General features: G+C 45.7%; 1 protein-coding gene across 6 annotated transcripts in view; it reads right to left on the reverse strand.

Moving 5' to 3' along the window:
* The window catches only part of RAP1A (RAP1A, member of RAS oncogene family), a 77483-nt gene extending 67291 nt beyond the window's left edge, over positions 1-10192 (reverse strand). For 5 of the 6 annotated variants that reach the window (XM_075910321.1, XM_075910322.1, XM_075910318.1 and 2 more), the window contains exons 1-2: positions 10060-10192; positions 7075-7147 (exon numbers count right to left, since the gene is read on the reverse strand). The gene's annotated coding sequence lies outside the window, so the exon portion shown is untranslated. The remainder of the gene's footprint in view (positions 1-7074; positions 7148-10059) is intronic. The other variant, XM_075910320.1, reaches the window with a different exon arrangement.
* Positions 10193-24331: the final 14139 nt, after the last annotated feature.

Below are 24331 nucleotides of genomic sequence, written 5' to 3' on the forward strand. Positions count from 1 at the left end.
AAGCGCCACTGGAGGCCTTACTGAATCATGTTGAGCAGATTGTATTCAGGTGCAAAAATGATTTAGCAAAGTTTCATTTTAACTTATTAAAAATTGTATATTACATGCATCTGAAGAAGAAATAAGTGTATTTAACCTCCTCTTTGGGTAATGGAGTAATTCTTTGCAGGGCAGGTTTTATTTAACTCTTAAGGATTCAAAACGTCATTTAAAAACGACACACACAAACAGATCAGGCTCGCACACCAATCTGGAGTCACTCCACTGACTTCAGGTAAGAACTGAACTTGACCTCAGTTGAAAACTGACTTCAGTGGGGGCACCCTGGATTTACACAGCAACACAGAACAGAATCTGGCTTTAGATTTTAAAAGGACCTAGAAGTAGGTCACTCAAATGCATGTTTAAATAGCAACAGTCAAAGGCAATTACTTGTATGTACAAATGATCCAGCTATCATCCTATATGAAGAGTCAATATTTGAAATCTGACCATGGCACCCGCGTAACGCAGTGATGAGCACAGTTTAAACCACCAGAAAACTTGCACAATCTAGGAATACTAGAGAGAACATTAACACAAAGGCTAGGGAGGCCCCATAAATAAGCGGACTACTCGCTGGTGTTACTGGAGCATAAAAGGGACAAGTTTCTTTGCAAGTTTTAGAAGCTGACAAGAAATGTATATCCCATCCCCCACCTTAAATACTTTAGTCTGTTCACTCTGTGCATTTGACAGCATTGTGTGTAGTTATTTTTTACTGTTCCCACAGTCCATTCTGTTTCTCCCTAGTTGAAAAGACCATTAAACCCAAACCAAAACAAAATGATTACGCACCATCAATAAGCCACCTCTCCACTTCAGCCCTTAACCCACCCACACAATTTCACAACAAGTCTTGCACAGAGACCTAAAGGTAAACAAATTGTTTTTGTCGGACCAGTGCAGGTTACAAATCTCATAGTCAAGGACTCCTCCCTGAAAATCCTACCTCCCCAAAGCCTCCTCATGTTAAATGCATTAGTGTTTCTGACAGCCTGAACTACTGTCTCATGGTATCATGTGGAGAAAAGCGGTCTCTAAGAAATCAAGGTCTGGCCCATTTAAAGATGGGATAGTTTCAAATCAATCATTTTATACTGTACCTGGAACACAGGTATTCTGTGCTTTAGCAAGAAGCATCAGTTACAAGCAGCTGGTCGGTCAGCTATACCTAGAACCGATGAAGTTTCACCACCGCCTTCTATTCAATCTCCTCCCATCCCACCAAAAAAGAGAGTTTAGAGAATCGGCAATAATTAACCAGCTGAGGCATTCCTCCAATAACGGGCCTGTTATCCCTCCACAAGGTTTGTAACGAACAATCAGAGCCATGGATACAGCTCAAAGGTAGTCGGTTGGGGTGCCAGCGCCACACCACTACATTAATATCAACTGAAAGCCAAGCTATAAAGCCCCTGCTCTCCAAAGTAGATAACAGCTCAGTCTGATCTAACTGATCCTCAAGGGACAATGAAAGTTCCTCATGATAAGCAATGTTCTGTTGAACAGTGGTTTCATAAGTCTGTGATACAGGAAAAATAAAATAAGTTACCTGCCTACCGGAGGTGCAGTGGCTTGTCTAGCTAGGGCTAGGGATATTAAATATCGGTTACTGAATAGTCAATTAACCTCATAAATTCTTATCAGTTACTCAACTATTCTATAGTTCCTGGGGAGGGTGGAGAACCAGCAGCCAGTGCACTCCAGACCCACTCCCAAGGAGCTCCCTGCCACTCTGTGCTGCTGCCTCTGTTTCAGAGGCAGCAGCGTTGGGTGCCGTTCAGGAGCTAGTCCATGAGGGGAGCCAGTTTAAAACCAGCTCCCCCCTCAGACCAGCTGCCTGTCACCCCATGCTGCTGCCTCTGATACAGAGGCAACAGTGCAAGGTGGCAGGAGCCTCTGTCCAGGGGAAGTCTCAACTACTGGACCCAGCGATGCTGCCTGCCTGCCTCCTAATACACTTTAAATGCAGAGTTGTTGCGGGGTAGGTCCTGGACCCATCACAAGCTGGGACTGAGCTGGGCTGCTGGCCAGTCCGCTAAAAAATTTACTGGTGGAGGGAAGGGAGGAAATGTGGGTAGTCTATAGCATTAACCTATAAGCTTTTGCTTGTCGGTTAATCGACTACACTATTATATCGCTATCTAGGACACTGGTGCACAACCTACCCAATGCATGCAGCCCATTAGGGTTATTCGCTTGGGGGCCACAAGACAGTTCATGTTGAGCATCTGCAGGTATAACTCCTTGCAGCTCCCAGCGGTCACGGTTCACCATTCCTGGCCAATGGGAGCTGCAGGAAGTGGCAGGGCACCAGGACGTGCTGGCCGCCACTTCCCACAACTCCCATTGGCTGGGAATGGCAAACCACAGCCACTGTGGCTGCTCAAAGTCAGCAAAACATCTCGTGGCCCGCCAGTGGATTGCCGTGATGGGCCACGGGCAACCTGCGCGTTGCCCACCACTCATCAAGGGTGAAGGCTTGGCCTTCTATTCCTTCCATCTCCATAAAACTGGACTCCTCAGCTAGATGGATCTGCAACTGTTCAAGTCCTATGGTTGTCATGGCAGCCGCAGCAACTTATTAATAAAGTTTACTATTCTTGAATTAATTGAAAATTTAAGATTTATGTTCTACATTTTCAAATGAATGGTTTTTGAGTGCCCAACTTTAAGCACCTCGAAGGAGCCGAGTTTAAAGCGGGCAGGTGCTGAGCATTTTCTGTAAAATCAGGCCACTGGAAAATGTCTCACTTTGGGCACAAAAAAATCACTGGTCACTTTTGAAAATACGGGTCTATGCAACTGAGTTTTTGTTTAACTGGACTGGGGAGAGCTAGAGAGGAAAGCAATCTGTCAAGCATCCACAACTGCCTCAAGATTTTGAATAAGATGCTTTTAGGAATCTACCTTGATCATCTACGTATAAACTCGTATAATGATGTGTCAAATATGCTCAGTTTCCAATATTCTATGACAAACTGGTCATTAGCTATCTGCTTTATCTATCAAATCAGGCTTCATATGAAAGATCATTTTTAGCACATCAGGCAAAGTACACAGAAACCAAGTTGCCAGCTAGCCCTCCTCCCTCCGAATCATTATTCTGTAACAAATCTCATCTGACCTTTGAGGATTCTCTGTTGTGGCCTGCTTAGACATTTACTAGGAAAAGCATGATCAAATCAGTTCAGAACATATTCATCTGAGGCCTTACAGCTTAGATTAAGGCCATTTAATCTTGTAGGGTTCCCCCTCTCCCCGCCCAAAACGCTGGTAAATTCGCTATGAAACAAAATTGACACAACATGATCTATATACTATAACCAGGTTTTATCCTGAAAGCCTTACATTATTACAACCGATACTATTTGGATTAACACACGCAACATTTAATAAAATATCTGCGGAAACAATATATTATAGGGCCTTTTATAAGAATCACAATTTTTTTAAAAACTTCAAGTGGTCAGACAGACACAACCTACGATATGTTGCTGGAGGAAAGGCAGGTTAGCAAATAGCCTTTATTGAATAGATAAATTAAGATCAAACTATAGAAAGAGTTCCCTTAACTCATACAGGATGAGCTAAGCAAATCAAATTAGGAAGTCCATGAACGTGTCCAGTTCTGTTCATCTTTGTAGTTTTTGCCAAGCATGATGGTTTCCACAGCACCATTGAAGTGGGGCACTGGGTCTATATTACTGAGTAAATTTCAATGGAATTGAATACATCAGGAATACATTTGGTTTGTCTCTCGAGTTTTGTGGTCCAAGTACAGAGATATTGTAGAAAGTCTCCAATCCACCAATATTCAGGATTTTCCATGGGAACCCGCGTTAATATTTCAAGGAGGGGAGAAAGAAAAACAAATAAAGGCCCCAAACTGAAGGAGTAGGGGGATCTTTAGGACCAGATCTGGGCAGAAGGCCAAATTCAGATCGTGAGAACATCCACTTAAGCTGTAAGAAAGGGGTCACCAGAAGAACAAACTTCAACTGAGTATTTTATATGTTCTCTAATTAAAATAATTTGATGCTCAAAGCATGTACCATTAAACAACATCCAAATGAATGACCATTTCAGTAGTAACTTGCTTTATATGTCCAAGGATACTGATTCAGAGGCAGGAGAGGGGGAGTTGTGTGTAGTCGACAGGATTAACCGATAACTACATGATTAACCAATAATTATTGTCTGCCCCTTGAAATCCCTTGTATCTAACTGCATAGATGTAAAAAAATCAACCATGCTTGAAAATACTTTATCCACCACATTAAGTCCTTTCTACTGGACTGACCTGGTCAGAATCATATGGATATATCATTAATATGTGTCATCATAAGTACATGGCTGAAAAATTCAGCTTGCACAATGTTTTACACTATCATTTGAAACACAGTGAACTTTGTTATATTTGCAGCTAGCAGCTGAAAGCATAATACATTTTCAGTCAAAACCAATGTCAGCAAAAAGCTGATAACACTACATCCCCACTCCATGGTGTGTGTATCTTTGTCTGTACTGAACTCACTATTAGAGGCAATAGTACAAACTCACTTAAAATGTGGGGTTTTTAGGACATTAATTGGCACTCTAGAGCCAACGTGGCAGTTTAGCAAATTAATGAAATATTTTCAAAACTCTGTTGCCACCTACAATGGGCTATGCCAGTAAATACACACTAATAAAAAAACCTAACCACTGTGTGTGGCATCTGAATATACAAAGATTGGATCAAACAAGGTAGCCAGTTAAGAACCAATTGTCTTTTTAGCTTGTATTGTAACTTAAGCTGCCTTACGTTGCCATAACTCAGTAAGAATCTACACTTAAATGTCATTCCCACAGATGTATCTTGCCCACAATGCCAGCTTAACTCCACCTCCTCGAGAGGCACAGCACTTAGATTGAAACAGTTAGGGCAACGCAGTGTCAGTGTAAAGACTGCATGGCTTACATTGCCTGCTGCTGCCTTTCAAAAGCTGTCCCACAATGCCCCATTGGGGACAGTTCAGCTGGGGCCAGTCTGGTGGCTATGTGCACTACTGACAGGAGAAGCATAGTGTGGACATTCAAAAGCAATTTCATTACTGCTGTGGCCGTAGGTCAACTTCACCTAGGTCAACTTACGTAGTTTGCCCAAGGAGTCCTGGACACAGGATCAGCTTCACAATTCATCTACACAGCCAGCAAATGAAACCAAACGTTGATAAAGGCACAAGGTTCGCTGAGCACTCTTCTACAGAAACGGTTTCACTAGAGTTGTGTGTTTTTATTACCCTTCTGTTAAATAACGATAAGCATTTCAATTAAGTGAAACCATATGGACATAAATGTCATGAGTTTATTCTGCAGCTAACCAAATGCATTCTTAATAAGATGCCTATCTTTCCTGCCACATCAAATCCACACTAAAAACGTAACCATTGGTCACCAAGAACACACACAACTACTGTACAAATGCATGTGAACACAGGCTACTAGACAAGCTGTCATTAACAAAACAAACAAACAAACAAAAACTTTAATCAGAGTGGGAAAAAAAACCACCATTATCTACCACTCAGCTTATAAGAGACTTAAAAGAAATGAAATATCGTGAAGGGGGAAAAGAAACAATTAACTTCCCTTTATAAACGCAAGTAAGCCTACAATGAAAACCCCCCACCTCTTCAGATACAATCCTGGGACTGGCTAAATCAACTTACTTGTTTCCAAAGTCCACTTCTAGTAGAATTAAGTATACGAGTCACCAAAAGTACTTTAGGAAAACTGAAGTTCGCACTACCTCACATTAGAAGGTGCAAGGACATGCTTAAATGCAGAAACTCTCTATATTATTAACAATAATCTAAATCCACTATATTTGTTCACTTAAGTCTCAGTCCTGCAATCAGAGCCACGAGTGGACCCTTGCAGAGGGCCAATGACTTGTCTTCAGCAAGGGTACACATGATGCTGCCTACAGCAATCTAATTGCAGGACAGAGGAACAATTCTGAGTTCTAAGTAGGCACCTTAGCAAGCAATATCCCAAACTTATGGAGTAAACATTTAAACTTGAAATATATTCAAAAGATTCACTTCCTGTGTCATTCAAGAATATGCATATATTCCTTAAAACCAATAATTAATTAAATGAGTGGCTGATTACTGACTGTTGTATAAAACTACAGAGACGTAATCTGGAAAAGACTACAGATCCATTTAAAAATATACATAAAATTGCAAAGAATGAATTTATTCACCAGATAACACACTATCCATGTGGACATAGTACAGGATAGAAATATTACTATGATTTATCAGTACATATTAAATTTTAAGTTTCATTATGTATGAAGACTGTATTTCGATGTACAGTTAAAACATAAATGCAGAGTTAACACAAATACAGTTAAAACATAAATGCTCCAATACATCTGTTAGTCTAAGGTGCCCCAGGACTCCTTGTCACTTTTGCAGATCCAGACTAACACTGCTACCCCTCTGATAGTTAAAACATGGACATTATAGTATGCTCATATTATATTGTCATCTAACTTTCAGTTCTTTAGTCATACTTGCAATGCCCTCTTTATTTTACATGAAAGTGCGTCTCATATCACAAGCGTCTCCATACATCTGTATATTTGAAGCTTTTGGTTTCAATTCTAAACTATACTGACATATTGTGCAAACATTAGTCTCCAAATGAAAACATTAACATGTCACTAGAACTACACTGTGCTAGTAAATTACGTCATGTCGTTCAGCATGTATTCCTCTCTAAAAACTCACCAAAAGTTCTCTGATCTAAATACCATCAAACCGAAGACAAAAAACATGATTAAATATTGTGTGTTTGGTTTAACTTGAGCCCTCAAATTCAAGATAACCTTTGTTCTTCAAATACCAAGTGGGTCTACTAAATTCTGTCAAAGTTTTTGCATTTTATGTAGCTGCTACGTTAGGAGCTTTTAGATTCAGCTATGCTAAATGTATAAACACCATAAGAAATAGCTATGAAAACAAAAAGATAACTCACTTCACTGTTGATTTTAGTTTGATGGAACACCAATATTCCCCTTGTCCCAGTGCGTCCCGCTTTGATGAAAATACTGCATACAAAAATAGATTATTTTTAGGCTCAGTATGTGAAAGCACAGTACTTCCTGCCTCAGCTCCACCTTAAAAACTATACATACATTCTCTTTTTGATTTCTACAGCTAGTGTTTCATAACCCCTGCTATCAAACGCAATGGAGGGGGACGTCAAAAGGACAAGCTGTTAGAAACTAGGGAACTGGCATTTCAAGTTTGTAACTCAGCACAAGAAAAGTTTTGTTAAAATACACCATCACTCTTGGCAATCATGTCATATTAAAATGATGGTGTTTCTATCTGTCACAGCTATGAATAGCCTCAAATATTTTTATTTATAACCCTGATCTTTTCCATAGCAACAGGATGGGAACACGGCATTCCCAGTGTAATTAAGTCACTATAGCAACACGATAATGATGTCAGAATAATCAGAAAGTATTTCATATTTGGGAGATGGTGCACCCCACTAGCTGTGTATAAATTTCAAAAGTTACAGATACTGCAGAATCCAAAGAGTTCTGCTTTAAATTCCTCTTTCACTTAAACTCACAGAAACAACATTAAGGTCCAGAGTGTTTGATTATTAATATCTGTTTCTTAGTGACTTCAGTCCTTACTGTCTCTTAAGGAGTCTGACATGACAAACTGGATAAAGAATCAAGTGCTAGCCCACTAACAAAGGAGAAGAAATGTTTCAAAATATTTCAGATGAACATAGGGCAATTCACAATTCAACCCTGGCCTCCTTCAAGGAACACAATGAGTTAGATTATTTGATGCTGCTAAAGGTCAAACACATTGGGTGCCACATTTTAGACTGCAAACAATACACAAAGCCAAAATTACAACCTCCCACTATAGTTAAAAACAATGTAATTAACAAAAAACACAAACAAGAAGTTTTGGTACCACATTTGCATTTTGAAAATAAAAATTTGGATTTTTTTACTTCTGGCTTCATTACCTGTGGTGTTTGTTTACTGTTTGCACTTAATTCCAATTTAGGACTAGACCAATGAAAACAGATGTCAGTTTTGTATCTAGTCAGTTTCAATTTCTGGTTCTCAGACACTAACACAAGATTGCAATGCTTGGTTAAAAACACTGCAAAGAAAGATTTAAAAATAAAACAGTTTACTATAGCCATTGGTTCTGTCAAATTTCCTAAACACAAAAATATCCACTAAATTTGGAGCTAAACAGTGTGCCTTTCAACATGAATAATTTTTGTGGTTCTGTGGAGAGAGGAAAAGTAAATTTGATGGTATCTGGAGGCATATAATCATTTTTCTACTGGATACTTCAGGAAAGACTATCCTATTGGTAATTCTTGTGGTAGTCAACTCCCTATTTTACAAGTTTTCGAGTGATGAAGATTATGTAACACACCCCATGCTTAATAAATCAAGTGAAGGTTAAAAGTTTCAGTACTGAGCAGAAGTATATACTAAAATATTCCATGTACATGCCAAACGTAGCCAAGAAAAAAAATCCTGAAAGATTCCTACAAGTCAGAATTTAGCTATCAGTGGCCCTTGAAATACATCCTTTGATGTCATATGCTACCCAGACTTGATGGGATAGAACTTACAAATTAGAAAGAAACTTGTTCAGCCTCAGTTTTTAAATAGAAAACTGGCAGAAAGCGGAGAAAGAATATTCCCCCTATGGTGACACCTCCAGAAATGTGACAATGTAATAAAATGTTTGAGTATGCGAAGCACTATAAAGAATTGACTATGCAAATGAACGAAGATGCTTCCTCACCCCCCTTCACCCACTGCCTAAAATAGCAATCTAAAACTAGCTTGTTGCTTTGAATGCCTTGATCATTCAGGTAACAGTTGTTAGGTTGGATGTTTTTCTTTTAGAGCTATACAAAACTTTAAACCTCTCAGTGTCTCTTCCCAAACTTCCTCTTCAAATTCAGGGCAGTGGGAACAGGAAAATAAACTCTCGGAATATAACACCGACACCCAAATCCAAGTGTCGTCCACCTGAAATAGATCTTTTCCACACAGACCCCCCCCCCCCAAGCCTTGTCTCACATGCGTTATTTTTTTATACTAATCCCAAGTTATCTTCAAGGACAAGGGATGAGAACCACAACAGCCCATTTATGTCCCCTTACAATAGCTTCGGCAGCGGCGATGCCCTTCAATTTGCATTCCCTAGCTCCTTCAGTTCTGGGTCCAGGACCGAGAAACACCCTGGACCCCCGGACCGCATGAAGCAGTAAGAGAACTGGAGAGAGGTTCGCTCAGGCCTAACTACACAATCTGGGGAGTTTCTTCTAGGTCAACACTGAGCGCACCAGGTGGAGGTGCCAGGCTGCCAGGCTCCCTTCCCCCTGCTCCCCCGAAGAGAGAAGTGCAGCAGCATCCCTGGCGCCTGGCGGTCCCCCCCTCTGGAGCTCTGAGGCAGGCGGGGGAATTCCTGGTCTCACTTCCCCATTTCCAGGGCTCGCATGCAGGAGCCGGGGCTAGGAGAGCGGCGGGTGGCAGCCCCCCCAGGGCTGGCTGCCGGGGCGCTGCCCGCCGTGGGTCAGGCCTGGCGCCCCCCCCCCCGTTCGGGGCCGACCAGCCCGTGCCCGGTGCCCGCCCCAGGAGCCCACCAGAGCCCCGTGGGCGCGGGGGGGGAGGGGGGAGGGGCGCGCCGATGCCCCTGGGGGGGGGGCACAGCCCCTCATCCCCTGCCCCCCACGCGCCCCTGCCCCGCTTCCTGGGGCAGCACCTGCCCCCGCCCTGGGGGAGGGAGGCTCCGCCCCTGCGCTACCCGGGTACCCACCGCCCCCCAGCGGGGAGGGGCAAATCCGAGCCCCCCCCGCTCAGGGCCCCCCGCCAGCGGGTGTCGGGGTCACCGCGCTGCTCCCGCCGGGGGGGGCCCGGCCCCGCAGCTCGCCCCCCCGGCCGCGGGCCCCGCTCACCCGCCGGGCCGCCGCCTTCCGCCCGCTCGGCTCCCTGCCTGCGCTCCGGGCTCGGCGGCTCTGCGCGGCGGCGCGTCCGTCCCGCCCTCCCGGCCGGCGCCCGGCAGCGGCGGGGCGGAGCCAGGGGGCGGGCCCGGGCGGGGGATGGGGGCGGCGCTGTGGGGGCGGGGGGATGGGGTAGGGTGCTGGGGGATCGGGCCCTTTGGGGGTGGGGGGATGTGGGGGCGGGGGGATGGGGGGGCGCTGTGGGGGCAGGGGGATGGGGGAGATGGGGGGGCGCGGGCCCTGTGGGGGCAGGAGGATGTGGGGGGGTGGGCCCTGTGGGGGTGGGGAGACGGGGTAGGGTGCTGGGGGGGCGGGGGGATGGGGGTGATGTGGGGGGGCGGGCCCTGTGGGGGTGGGGGGATGGGGGGGCGCTGTGGGGCAGGGGGATGGGGGGATGTGGGGGGCGCGGGCCCTGTGGGGGCAGGAGGATGTGGGGGTGAGCCCTGGAGGGATGGGGGGGCGCTGTGGGGGCAGGGGGATGGGGGGTGGGCCCTGTGGGGGTGGGGAGATGGGGTAGGGTGCTGGGGGGATGGGCCCTTTTGGGGGCAGGAGGATCTGGGAGGGGGGCAGGGGGATCTAGAAGGGACCGGGCCCTTTCGTGGGGAGTGAGGGGGCTGTGGAGGGATCTGGAGGGAACTTTTGGAGGGGGATCTTGGAGGGATCTGGAAGGGACCAGGTCCTCTGGGGGAGAGCGAGTTGGATCTGGAGGGGATATGGGGGAATCTGGAAGGGTCTGGGGCCCTTTGTAGGGATGAATGGGATCTAGAAGAGACCTGGCCCTTTGGGAGATGGGGCCATCTGAAGGGCACTAGGTCCCTAGGAGATCAAAGATATGGGGCTGTTGGAGGGGTCTGGGGATGGGGGTGAAATGAGGGGGTGTTTGGAGGAGGATGTGGAGAGGGGCTCAGGCTGGGGCTTTTCTATCAGTAATTCCCGTTACAAAATTTATCAGGTGCCTGCTGGTCTCAGTAATTGACCAGATTCCAGGCAGAGGGAAAGGGGCTGCTGGGTTTTCGTTTTCGTTTTACTGTCAATTTAAGTCACTTTTTTTTCTTCTCTTTTTTTTAATGCAGGGCCCTTTGTTTACCTCATGCTTTACAGACAAACAAAATAAAAGTTTCCTGCCTCGAAGAGCGTATAGTCTGTCCTCAGTTCTGCTGTCAGTAGTTCTATGTGGGTGGAAAACTCCCTCTACTCCTCTCCCCCATCTCCAGACTCAATAGACCACCCAGGGCCCCTTCACCATAAAGGGGCGCTAAGCAGGTCCAGCCACCCTCCTCCTGTTGAGGCCTAAATTAAAACAGGGAAAACCAAATATCCAGGGAGGCAGGGCTAGGAGAAGACAGCAGTGACTACACATCAATGTTTCCTCTAATTTTTTCCATCTATGTGCGGAATAAATTTTGTTATGTGCACTGGGCGTGTGTAGATGTGCCCCACCAATAGAAGTACATGTTGCCAGCAGCAGGCACCCTACTAATCAGCTGGGCGGCTGCCCAAGCGCTCAGCTTTGAGGAAACATCTACACACCAGGATATGCTTTTTGGGGGGCTTTTATGTTGTTTTTTTGCTAGTGGGATTATTCCTATGCGTTAGTTCTTTGCTGGGTTAAGCTCATGTGCACAGCCCCGTGCAGGATAAAACCCCACCTCGAAATGGTCTGGGAAGAGCAGAATGTATCTATTGAGCACTGAGCTAATTTTTGGCTAGTGTGAAATAGACTCCCATGTGTCCTGCCAGCCCAAAGTCAGTGCACCATCGAGGAGCGTATTTGAGTCATGTGTAGGGTTTGTATTTCCCCCTGCTGAGAGGTGAATTTCATCCATGATTTGGCAGAAGACAAGTAGGAGTTTTTCAGCAGAGAGAGTGCAACCATAACAATATTTTCTTCTGTTGTCTCCTGGGGCCTTCAGCCCAATTATTCTGCAAGCACAAAGTAGCATCATTTTTATTTCAGCCTCATTCAAACCTAGAAACTCTTCTCAGCTTCAAGCATGGATTTTTTATATATAATATAAGGTGTTCATTGTGTGCACATGACTGTTAAATGGAAAAACTGTAATTTCATTTGCTTTTCATATAAATTTGCTGGTGCCGTCTTCCAAAGTTCTTTCAACTTATGATGACTTTGTAATGAGTTTTGTCACACGATCAGGAATTGATCTGACAAGCCAAGCATAGCTGCTGGACTGGGATAAATTTACAGACAGAAAAAATTATATCAATTTCTTTTGGACCATGGAGTGCAAGCCATTTAATTCTAATGCCACAACTCAGGTTCAATAAATATCTCAGGAAAGTATGATGGTGCGCATAGTTCATGAGTATTATACGGAACATTGAGGTAGCCCAGGCAGTTGATATAATTGCTCCTAAGTGCCTTCTTTGGGCTAGTCAAGCCAAGTTTGCTCCCTGGTTTTCTGGGGAGTTGATGGCGGCAAAACGGTCTGTGTGACGGTTAGAACGCCACTGGAGGAGAACTAGAGCTGAGTCTGATCAATTTCAGGTTCGAGCTGAATTGCGAGCTTACTCTGTGGCTGTGCTGGCAGCGAAGAAAAGCTACTTTTCCTCCTGTATTGCATCCACACAATGCCGCCCTATGTAACTGTTTCGAGGGGTGCGAGGCCTGTTATTGTCTGTTACTCATGATGAAATGGAGGAACTCTTGGCTCCCCTCTGTGATCTGTTTGCGAAGCGCTTTGCGGATAAGGTGGCTCACATTCGGTCTGATTTGGACTCTGCTGTGGAAGTGGGGCACAGAATGAGTTGAGAGAACTGCCCTCTCATTTTTCTTTGGAATAGTTTCAGCTGTTGCAGACCGAGGATGTGGACAAGATGCTTGGAGGAGTGCGATCCACCCCATACTCACTCGACCCCTGCCCTTCATGTCTTATTATATCTAGCCATGAAGGGATGACTGGCTGGGTCCAGGGGACTGTTAATGTGTCTTTTAGATCTGGCATGGTTCCTGCCTCCTTGAACAAGGCAGTGATAAAACCTCTACTTAAGAAGTCTTCCCTGGACCCACATGAGTTGAATAACTATCGTCAGTTGCTAATATTCCCTTCTTGGGCAAGGTACTCAAGCGAGCGGTGGCGTTGCAACACCAACGTTTCTTGGAAGAAACGGATTATTTAGAGCCATTTCAGTCTGGCTTTAGGCCGGGTTTTGGAACTGAAACCACCTGAGTCACCCTGGTAGATGACCTACGTCGGGAGATAGATCGGGGAGTGTGTCCCTGTTGATTCTCTTGGACCTCTCAGCGGCTTTTGGTACCATCGACCATGGTATCCTTCTGGAATGCCTGGTGGAGTTGGGTATCGGAGGTGCTGTTCTGCAGTGGTTCTGGTATTACCTGTCGGGGCGCCTTCAGATGGTGGAGCTAGAGGGCTGCTATTCGACCCCGTGGCGATTGTGCTACGGGGTCCTGCAAGGTTCCATCTTGTCCCTTATGCCAGCATTTCCCAAAGTGTGGTCTGTGGCCCAGTACCAGTCCTTAAAAAAAAAATACCGGTCCTCAGAAAAATTTTCACGCACGATTCTTGGGAGAGAGCCCACCACCGTGGCGTCTCTGCCGGGCATGCTCCCGGGCAGCAGGGCTAGATCCAACGGGCACTAGGGTCCAGAGAGAAGGCCAGTCGCTGTGCACACTGACACAGAATGCCCGGCTCCAGATGCAACCGGGGGAGCTGGCGCCAGCCGATAAAGTAGCCAGGATTGGGACCAGGATGGGGGGGTGGAACAACCCGCCGGACAGGTAGGGCCAGCAACATGCCCTGGGGCAGAGTGCTGCCCGCGTTTTCACCCACGAATGCAGATGTAACGGGGAGAGGACACAGGTCTACTCACCCAACCTCCAGGGCCCATATGAGCTCAGTCACCGGTAGGCCTGAGAGGGACCTTCTAACCTTATCACTCCCAGACAGGTGTGAAGTAGATATCTTGGGGTTGGAGTCAGGAAACTGCCCAGGGCAGTTGACTGGGCCTGCTCCTGTTGGCACTGGGCACTTTGGGAGGACCAGAAACAATTTATTTGCATAGTCAGCATTTGCTTAATGAATATGCAAATATGCAAAAAATGTTACCAGTCCTCCAAAATCTTGTGAATGGGTTTACTGGTCCCCAGTATCAAAAATATTGGGAACCACTGCCCTATACTGTTTACCATCTACATCACAGCTACTCAACTTTGGAAGCCCCGCAGGCCACAATGATACTCACAGCACACGCCAAGGGCCGCAACTTTAGTGTGGCTGCATGTACAGGCAAAAATATATGCAAATAGCTTCTTTCACACTGACAGGTATGAATACAAAGATTAAGGCAAGACTATACAACAATCAGGCCCCGATCAGTTCTGCTGGTATTAATAACATGCAATATTTACCCCATTTCCACCCATATGACAGCACTTTTAATGAGCAGTGACAGTCCAGGAATCTAACTACTAAAATGCATATCAACAGAAGACCATTATATTGACTCACCACTATGGATCATATTCCCAGTGGAGGCCATATTCAAAGGATCTCACAGGCGGGCCACGTGTTGAGCCCCATGTAAACCCAAACCGCACCGCGAGCTACAAACAGGCTGTGGGCTGCATGCGGTCCATGGGCCGCATGTTGAGTAGCCCTGATCTACATGAAGCCACTAGGAGAGATTATAAGGAGGTTTGCAGGATGGTGCCATCAATATGCAGATGACACCCATCTCTATTTCCCTGTGACACCAGAACTAGGTGTGGCAGCGACTGATCTAAACCGGTGTCTGGAGGTGGTGATGGACTGGATGAAGTCAAACAAGCTGAAGTTGAATCCAGATAAGACTGAGCTCCTGTGGATCAGGAGGCCATCTGTTCAGGAATGTGGCGTGGTATCTGTTCTAGACAGGGTTACGCTCCCCCTGAAAGAACAGGTACGCAGCTTAGGAGTCCTCCTGGGCCCTTTTGTAACATTTGAGAACCGGATTTCTTCAGTGGCCAGGAGAGACTTTGGGCACCTTCAGCTGATCCACCTGCTGCGACCCTTCCTGAACAAGCAGAACTTGGCCACAGTGATCCAAGCTCTTGTTACATCCCAGCTGGATTACTGTAATGTGCTTTATGTGGGGCTGATTCTGAAGAGCCTTCAGAAACTTCAACTGGTCCAGAATGCAGCTGCTTGAATTTTGACTCATACTCGTTATAAAGAGCACATTATGCCAGTGCTCCAGCAGCTGTACTGGCTTCTGGTATGTTTCCGGGCACAATTTAAGGTCTTGGTTATGACCTATAAAGCCCTATGCAAGTTGGGTCCGGGGTACCTGAAGGACCATCTCCTCCCCTATGAACCTGCCCAGGGATTAAGGTCAGCTAGGGAGGCTCTGTTTAGTGTTTCCCCACTTGTGGAGATAAGACTAACATCTGCGCAGAGCAGGGCCTTCTTAGCTTTTGCTCCCAGGCTGTGGAATTTTCTCCCTTGGGATATTCACCTGGTGCCAATGTTAGCATTGTTTCAGCATCAGGCTAAAGCCACCCTTTTTACTCGTGCTTTTATTGGTGTTTGATATATATGTGTGTGTGTCCCTCCTCTCGAGATGTCTTAGCAGGTTTCATGTCTCATATTTTAATTTTTATATATATTTATATTGCATTTAAAAAATGTTGTAAGCCACCTCAAATATTTTAAATAGAGAGGCAGGGTAAAAATATGTTAAATAAATAAATTAATAATAATTTTGGAACTACTGTAGCATCAAGTATAATATGGTGTACTTTCATAACATATTGCATTATAAACAACACTTTACACTGACAGATTGTCAGGCTTCAAAACAATGTAAATATTTATGTGGCATTTACTAAACTTCCAGTTTAGTTCAACTAGTTCTCTTAGTATATGAAACTCGCAGTTGATTAGATTGTTTTAGCTGTGCTGCCTGGTTCTATTTACTGTTTTTTTCTTCTCCAGCACCCAAAAAGGCCTCACTTTTTACAACAGAAGATCATGTGGTTCCTAACTCAGGCTGTGGAAAGGTTTGGTGACGAAAGTGCTGTCAACATGCAAAAGTTGTCAAAACTGAAAACTCACCAAACCTGGTTTTCTGCCATCCATTGTCGACATATCATGGCCACATTGTTAGTTCCTCTCTTGACAGACAGAGCAAAGCAATGTGGATAAGCACCCCATAGTGCCTGGTGTCATCTTTAGTTACTAAGCACTGTGGGACTGTGCAATGTAGTGCTAGGCATTCTGGGAAAGTGAAAAACGTCCTGTCAGCCACCTCTTTGCTTCCCATCCTGCCCTGGGCTTCTGGGTTACTTCTGAGCCACTTGAATGACACTCCTTGCTGTGAACTCCTGCATCTTCTGTGAGAAATCCTCGATCCTAGTCATCTCTCCCATGTTGTGTTCAATGTGCTTAGGACATCGTGCATTGCAGCAGAGTTACTTCTGCACTTAATTGCAGAGGATGTAGGCTCGGATGCGGACAACAATGCGAGGAACAGGGACAGCAGCAAAGTGGCGTTGTGTTGGATGTCACAGAGTCACATACCAGTGCAGACAAGGCCTTAGAAGGCTTACACTCTTTCCACTTGGGATATAGCTGGGAACAAGCAATTGGTGGGGGGTACTGCTGGCAAAGAAACAGCTCGCAATCTAAGATGACTTTATTTGTTTTTCAGCAAAGCAAGGCCATGTGGCTCAGCCTGGTTATACACATAATATGTCTCACAAACATCTCAGGGTGAAACTCGCCCTCTGCAGAGTGTCAATTTCAGGCCTTTTTAAGGTTGAAATCTTAAGTAGGACTTGATAGGAAACAGGCCTTTTGCAAGGTAAAATAAAGCAATCATGTGGTTAATCCACTTCATGTGGCTGTCTTGACAGAAGTGGATCTTAAGGAGGAGTGAGTAATGGCACTTGGTCTTGCTTTGGTTTTCCTTTTAGACCTGTCTACTTCCAGGTCTCATGTTGTTACCACACACACATTCAGCTGCACTGGATTCATCCAAAGTCCAACACTTGCCTTCCCCATACACCAGCAGATAAGAAAATATTTAAATAACAAAATGAAATATGAAATGAACACGACATTTGCTACAATCCCGTTTGGTTTGTACATTCTAGCCCTCTGACCTACACATTGTCTGTCTTGTCTCTTCAGAGCAGCAGCAGCCACTAGGCAGACCCTGGGCCACATCTGGACTGCCAGATGCTTTTGAATGGCGCCCCAAATCATTTTATGTGCTTGGTTTTTTATTATTAATATTTTCTCTGGAGTCTGGATCTTCTCTGTCTCTTGACCACTGTTCCCTGTAAGCTGAGCGCGTGGGCAGCCACCCCAGAGAGAGGCAGATACTGCCCCACTGATTAGCAAAGTGCCCACAGTGCCTGCAGTCAGCAGCATGTGTTTCCACTAGTGGTGCACATCTATGCATGTCTCCGTGCACATAACAAAATGTGTTGCGCACACGTGAAAAAAAATTAGAACAAATGTTAATTTTGGCCAAGAAATCTGGCCCTTGATCAAAAATAATTCACCATTCCTGCTTTAGTCTGTAAGTCCATAGGGGCAGGCGCTGTCTTTTATCCTATGCTGTACTGTGCTTAGTGGCGTAGGGTACCATTCTTGACTGGACTCTACACACTACCATAATGAACATGATAAATAATAATAAGTGAATTTGGACCAGGGTTTTCTAGGGGTGAACCCAGGAAAGCTCAGGGATCAGACAAAGTAGCTGAGTGAGGACAACCCAGTCAGCATGAGAAGACACAGATAAGGAAAGAAAGACACTCACTTATCATACCCAACAATGTGTTGACAGTTAGAAGTGCAGGGTGGGGTGTGGAACGACAGCAGGGGTCAGGGGATACTGGGAAAATTGAAGTATATTGGGAGAACTGGAGACATGACAACCTTTTGAAAATCAAGAGTGTATCATAGCATTAACATTGAAGAGTGGAAATACATATTATTTCTTTCATCTCTCCTCACTTTGTTTTGATGTTGATTTCCAGTTAGACTGTAAGTTCTTAGGGGACATGGGGTCTTCCCTTACATGCAGAGAATCTAATTCAATGCCCCCAAAGTCAACGTAGTGATTCTCACGCTCTGAGGGTTGTTAGACTTGTTTCCCCAAGTTCAGTGTCATTTACAGTTCATCTCAAAGACATGGGCTTGGATGTTGCTCAAGACAAGCTCAGATCCATAGAATCATAGAATCCCAGGACTGGCAGAGACCTCAGAAGGTCATTGAGTTCAGCCCCCTGCCCAAAGCAGGACCGGTCCCAACTAAATCAACCCAGCCCGGGTTTTGTCAAAAATACAACAGTTTCACAAGTTGCACAGCATGCCTGTTTTTGCCACTTTAAAGCCGTAAATGTCCCCTACAGTAAAGCAGTTCAGTCTGTCTGAATTTGAATGTTTAGCTCTCCCTGAGTGTGACGTACACAGCATACAGGTATTTCATTTGTTTGCAAGCACTTATTTTTCTAATTACATAACCAGTTGTCAAGGGACATAACCAGAACCGCAGTCACTGTCTCTGGAAATATTCCACGTTATGCTACACGAGGGACTCTTAGGCTGCTGTGAGAGGTGAGGGTAAACAGCCCTGCAGCAGCTGCAAGCTGATAGAACTAGATGACGCATGGTCCTTCACATGCCCCACATTTGTCTATTCTTCTCTTGTTTTGCGTGTGAAATTCAGTGGAGGGCTGATTATAAAGAGTAGTGCTTTGCATGTGTATTGCCTTTCATCCAAAATGCTCCCAACAGAGATAGGTATTATTAGTTGAATTTTAGAGGTACAGAAAATGAGACAAGGAGAGGTTAAGTGATTTGCCTGTAGTTATACCACCTGTTGATGGCAGGGAGAAGCATAGACTCCTGACTCCTTAACTGTTAGATAATCCTGCTTTCTCTCAGTCTCTCTGCAATTGATATCTATAGTGCAGAAAAATTTTGCTGCTAGGTGCACTTCCTGGGGTTTGATACTAATCTATAAAGCTCTATTATTAAGGGCTTGAGTCCAAGCTACCTGCAACTCATCTCTCTCTACCTCCTTGCATTATCCAGATGAATCACGGGTGTTCACCGTTTCTTCATTTGTATGGCTCAAGACAGGCTGTCCACAGCAGAGGGCCCTCTGAATTCATTCCATCCTCCTGTAGAGTGCGGACTTGCTAACCTTGAGGGCACTATTCAAAGTCTCTCTTTTCACTTAGGCTTTTCTCCGGGTGGGGGGCGCTTCCTGTGGAAGGAGCTGATGTCCTTAAGGACAGCTCTGATTACAGGTTGGGGATGTTTGCCTGCGAGTTTATATATATTACTGTGGACTCCATAAATGCAGGGAGTGTTCTTCTGAGAGAAAATTACTAGCTGCATCTAGTCAAAAATATGGGGCCAAATTCCAAAGCCCGCTCCTTACTCAGGCAAGCAGTTAGTGGGAGCTGTGACTTTAACTCCTATAAAATCCAGAAAGGTTGAAATTTAGCCCTGTGCAGAGAGCCAGCACAAGGGCTCGGCACAACTTAAAATTCCCCTCGTTATCTCCGTGAGGCTTAATGGAACTGAAACACTACATGAGCTTCATGCTAGGCCTTGGCACAGGGGGTGAATTTCACCTGAGGCATCTCTCCCAATATAGAACGAACTCTGTCCCTGCTATCTATTCATCTGTATCCTTTCTGTCTCCGCATTACTGACTCGCTTCATTGCATCCAGGGAGTCTTTCAGCGTTGCCGACCTCCTAGCCAGTGTTTGGGATCATATTCTCTGTTTCCAAACAAAAAGGAGGGTTGAGAGACTCAGAACCTGATTCAGCAGAGGGACCTGCTTAGCGTGTGTTGCTGAGAAGGTGGATTTGTCCTGGGTTGCTGCTGGTTTACATGGACCCTGGCCAGTTCGATTGCTGAATAAGACCTTGCAAATGTAGGACATTGGCTCTGATAGAATAGGGACTTGGTGTCAAAGTAACACACCCTTTTAAAGAGAGTGTGTGTGTGTAAGGGCAGCTTTAATGTTTAGTGCAGTTAATGGGAGTTTCCTATTGAGATCTATGGATGCTAGAGTTGCCAGATGGTTTCAACAAAAATACCAGACACACTTGACATGACCTCACAATCTACATGACATCTGATTTAGAAAATACCGGACACTTATATTTTCTCATTTCTATTTTCTCAATTTGTTTCCCAAACAGAAAGCTCAAATACAGGACTGTCTGGTTCAAAACCGGACACCTGGCAACCCTAGGGGCACTAGACTGGGGCCTTAGGTCTGTTGCTGGGGTAGCAGACAGCCATGCCAGGCCTCTGGGCAAGGTGCAGAGCGGGTGCTTCTACACTCTCAGAAGGGGTGGGGCCTCAGGTGGAAGGGGCGGGGCCAAGGGCAGCCTGCCCAAACCGAAGTTCCCCACAGCGCTGCCTGGAGCTCACCATGTGGTGCTCCTCCCTCCTCAGGCAGCCCTAAGAACCGCTGGAGCGTGGTGATTTAAAGAGCTCAGGGCTCCAGGCCCCAGGGCAGCTGCCCTCTTTGCTCCCATCAACCGTCCTTTCTGCTGTTATGCATCATCCTGAATCCTGGTTCTCTCCTTTTATCCACAGAGCAAGTATGGCTGCAGCAGCACAAGCCTCCATCCGTGGGGCCGGATTCACCCCAGTACGACTCCGCTACCCCTTCTTGTGCACTGGAGACTTGTTCACAGTGAGTAGACAGCGCGTATTGACTCAGGGTGGTCAGTACTGTCGGCACATCCGGCATCTTTTTGAGATTGCCTCATTCTCGAAATGAACAAACTCATTGCACAGACACACACCAGGGAGCCCCCCTCCCCGGTACCAGCTTACAGGCCTCGTATCTGGGGCTGGATTTGAACCAGCAACCTTGGCACAAACAGCTGATTTGCTGCCGCTGCTTTACAGTTTGTATCACTACTTATGCCTGCGAGAGGAAGGGAATGCCTCAAGATGAGCCTCGTGGAGTTTCGGCTCTGCCTACTACCTCCCCTTGGCAGGTGCAAGCTCACAGAAACTCTCCTTTCGAGCCTGTAGTGCACGGTGTAAAAGGTGAACAAATATGAGAGGTTGATGTTTACTTACATTTGGCAGCATAGCTGCTGGGGGGTACTGCCTTGTGCCCTGACTTGAAGTGGATTCCATCAGTTACAGGGTTTGGAGTTCAGTTCGGCACCTCCACTATACAATTGATCCAACCCCCTTGCTTTGCAGCATATGGGACAGTAAGTGCTTCAGGGCACAGAAAATGAACCCTTTTACATCCTCTTATCCCAACCCTGAACTTTCCAGTCCCTCAAGTGATGCTGAACTTAAGAGTTTCATAAAGTATCGGAAACTATCTTGAATCACACATCTACCAAAACCCAAGTTGCTGCACAACATTTTGTTTCCAGCCAAATCCATCCCTTCTGTAAATCTGCTGATGTCAATGAGGTTACATTGGGGATCGTTTGGCCCTGTGTGTTTTCAAAAGTAGCAGGAGTGAAAGACGAAATGCAAAGCATATTCATTCTGAGCACCTGCCCCAGGCTTGACACGCGCTGCCTGCAAAAGCAGCCACAGGTCTGTGGTTTCTTCTGACATTCGCACAGAGAGAGGAAAATGAATCATAATCCCCGGGGATTTTTTTAATAATTACAATTGCCCACTTGGATACATTATCACAACTTCAGCTGATGCAAATATCTAGTTAATACCCATTTGCCAACTTAATGAAATCCAGAAACAATTTGCAATCTCATAATTAGCCTGGATTCCTAGCTGATAGAATCATAGGACTAGAGAGGAGAGGTCAGCTCAGCCAAACAGATCAATGGTACATTTGAATGAAAATACAGTCAGCACTTCTAAGGCTCCTAATATGTTATTGTTATTATGATCATTATGTTAAGACTTCATTATGACTATGTAAGCTTTGCAAACTGTGCAAAAACAGGGTTGTTGGGCTTTTTTTACCCCTTCCAAGTTTCACGTTTGATTTTTAAAAACATAATCAAGAAAGAAGCATATGAAATACTTGCAGCAAACAGAAACAAAACTCATCAGGAGTCTTTGAACTCCAAACTCATTGTTTCCTTAATGTGTTTAGGGTAATGCATCACTAGAAATGAGGATTATATTTTAGCAATGCATAATACTAACTAACATTTGATTGGCGCTTGTGCAGAGATCAGAAACCTGGCAAGTGTATTTTGCCTCATGTCACCATGCTATGCACTGTGATGCAATGCACCAAAAACATTCCTGCTAGAGGTTAGATGATAAAGATAATTTAAAATGCACCAGCAGCCTGCAAACTGTCTTGAGGCAGGTGAACTGCTAATGTACCAGGGCTGTCACACGAGTAGGCAGATGGGATCAGATGGGCTCCTCCACTGTATACATCCAACATCGTCAGATTGTGGAGAGGCTAACATACACACTGGCCTGTGATCCACAGTGAAGGCTTTGTCTAGCCTGGCACGTTTTGTTGTCAAAACCTGTCTTTGTTGACAACACAGTGAGAGCGTTTACACTGCAATGCAATTTTTTGTCAGGGGGGGGGGAGAATACCTACCATCCCTCCCCCTCCCCTTGAGAGACATTTGTCTTTTCCCCTCTCTGTATTGTTGACAAAGAAACTTTGCTGTTTGTTTTGTCTCAAAAACTGGCTTCTGCCAGTACCACACAATGCCTGCCCTGATGGCTCTGCTCAGTGTTCTGTGATCTCTGCTGCACTGCAGGCATGCACTCCCCTCCCTTTTCAAATCTCCCTGAAGTGTCTGCTGAGTGAGCTGCTCCCTTTGGGGAACAAACAAAGAACAAATCATTGGACTGCTCCTGTTCTGCCCTGCTAGGAACACAGCAGCAGGCAGACAGGTGCAGCAGACAGACAGCTGCAGCAGACGGGGTGGGATGGGGGGTGAAGGAGGTCTGGAGAGACTGCTGTACTGCTTTGATGTTCCTCAGCACAGAGAGCTCACCGAGCTATGAGGGAACCTTAAGAAGCACAGAGATCAGCTCTGCCTTTCCACAATCCTGCACTGTGGGATGCTCACCCACATTACTCTCCTCTTATCTGTCAACAGGGTGCTAGCAATGTGGCCAGGAAATGTCGACCATGGGAGGCAGAAAATCAGGTATGACCAGTTTTCGCTTTTGGCGACTTTTGCCTGGTGCCCTCATTTTCATCGACAAACCTTCCCCATGTGGACATAGCCATCATCTGTATGAACTGAGCTGGCTAACTGTCCCATCCCCCAACTTCTGAGGGTCACTCCAGGTGGATGTGGTGGTTGAGGAGAGAGTGTTGATTCCAATGGTACTCGACAGAAGCGCTTCTACCAGTACTCAGTGTGGCTGCTAGGAGCAGGTGGCGACCAAGGGGAGAGGTTTTTGCTCTCTGTGCCTTTCTCCATCCATGTCAGCAAATATCCTTACAGATGCTTGACGATGCCTTCGGGCTGGATCCCAGTGGGAGGCGTTGGCTCCAGTGGGAGTTATAAATGCTTAATATTTCCCAGAACTGAGTCCTACCTGTTACACTGGGCTTACACCTGCCCACATGGGGCAGCTGCCTGGAGGAAGAGGGACAGACCCTTCACAAGATCCGAGATCTTTTCATCCTGGAAAACATCCCTCAGGGTAGAGTCTGTGACCTTCACTGATCTGTGACCTCAGGGAATAGACAGGAAGGGAACTCCTCAAGATGAGACTTGTAGATTTTCCTACTCTGCCTACCAGCTCCCCTTGGCAGATGCAATCTGGCGCAAATGCTCCTTTCAAGTGGGCCAGCGTGAGACACTGAGCAAAGCATTGTCTCATGCTTCTTTCTTGGTGCATTTGCCCAGGGAGGGACGCCTCTCCTCAGAGCCTGAGTCTTGCATATAAAACTCCCAAAGGGCCGTGAATTTGCTAGTGAGGGCAGCAGAGATCAGGTGGTGGTTTGACTCTAACAAGACACTGCTCTTAAGCACAGACGGCATTTCCCATTTGGGGGGCTTAATGGGATCTTAATGGGGTGGTTTTATGATGTGTCTTTCTCAAGCAAGTCTTTCCTGGTGTGAGACTCTGTGGGCAAATGTTTGTGTTTGCTGCCAGGATCAGCTTTTGGCCATGGGACTACCCCAGTGAGCAAAGGATCTGGACTAATTGTGTCGCTCCCTTGCTTTCTAATCACAGGCATTGATTTCATAGCTATATTTAAAATAGTTTTCCAAGCACTCTGTCATCCAGCCCTTC

This window comes from Pelodiscus sinensis, chromosome 27 (genome assembly GCF_049634645.1).
Source record: "Pelodiscus sinensis isolate JC-2024 chromosome 27, ASM4963464v1, whole genome shotgun sequence".
NCBI classification, from domain to species: Eukaryota; Metazoa; Chordata; order Testudines; family Trionychidae; genus Pelodiscus; species Pelodiscus sinensis.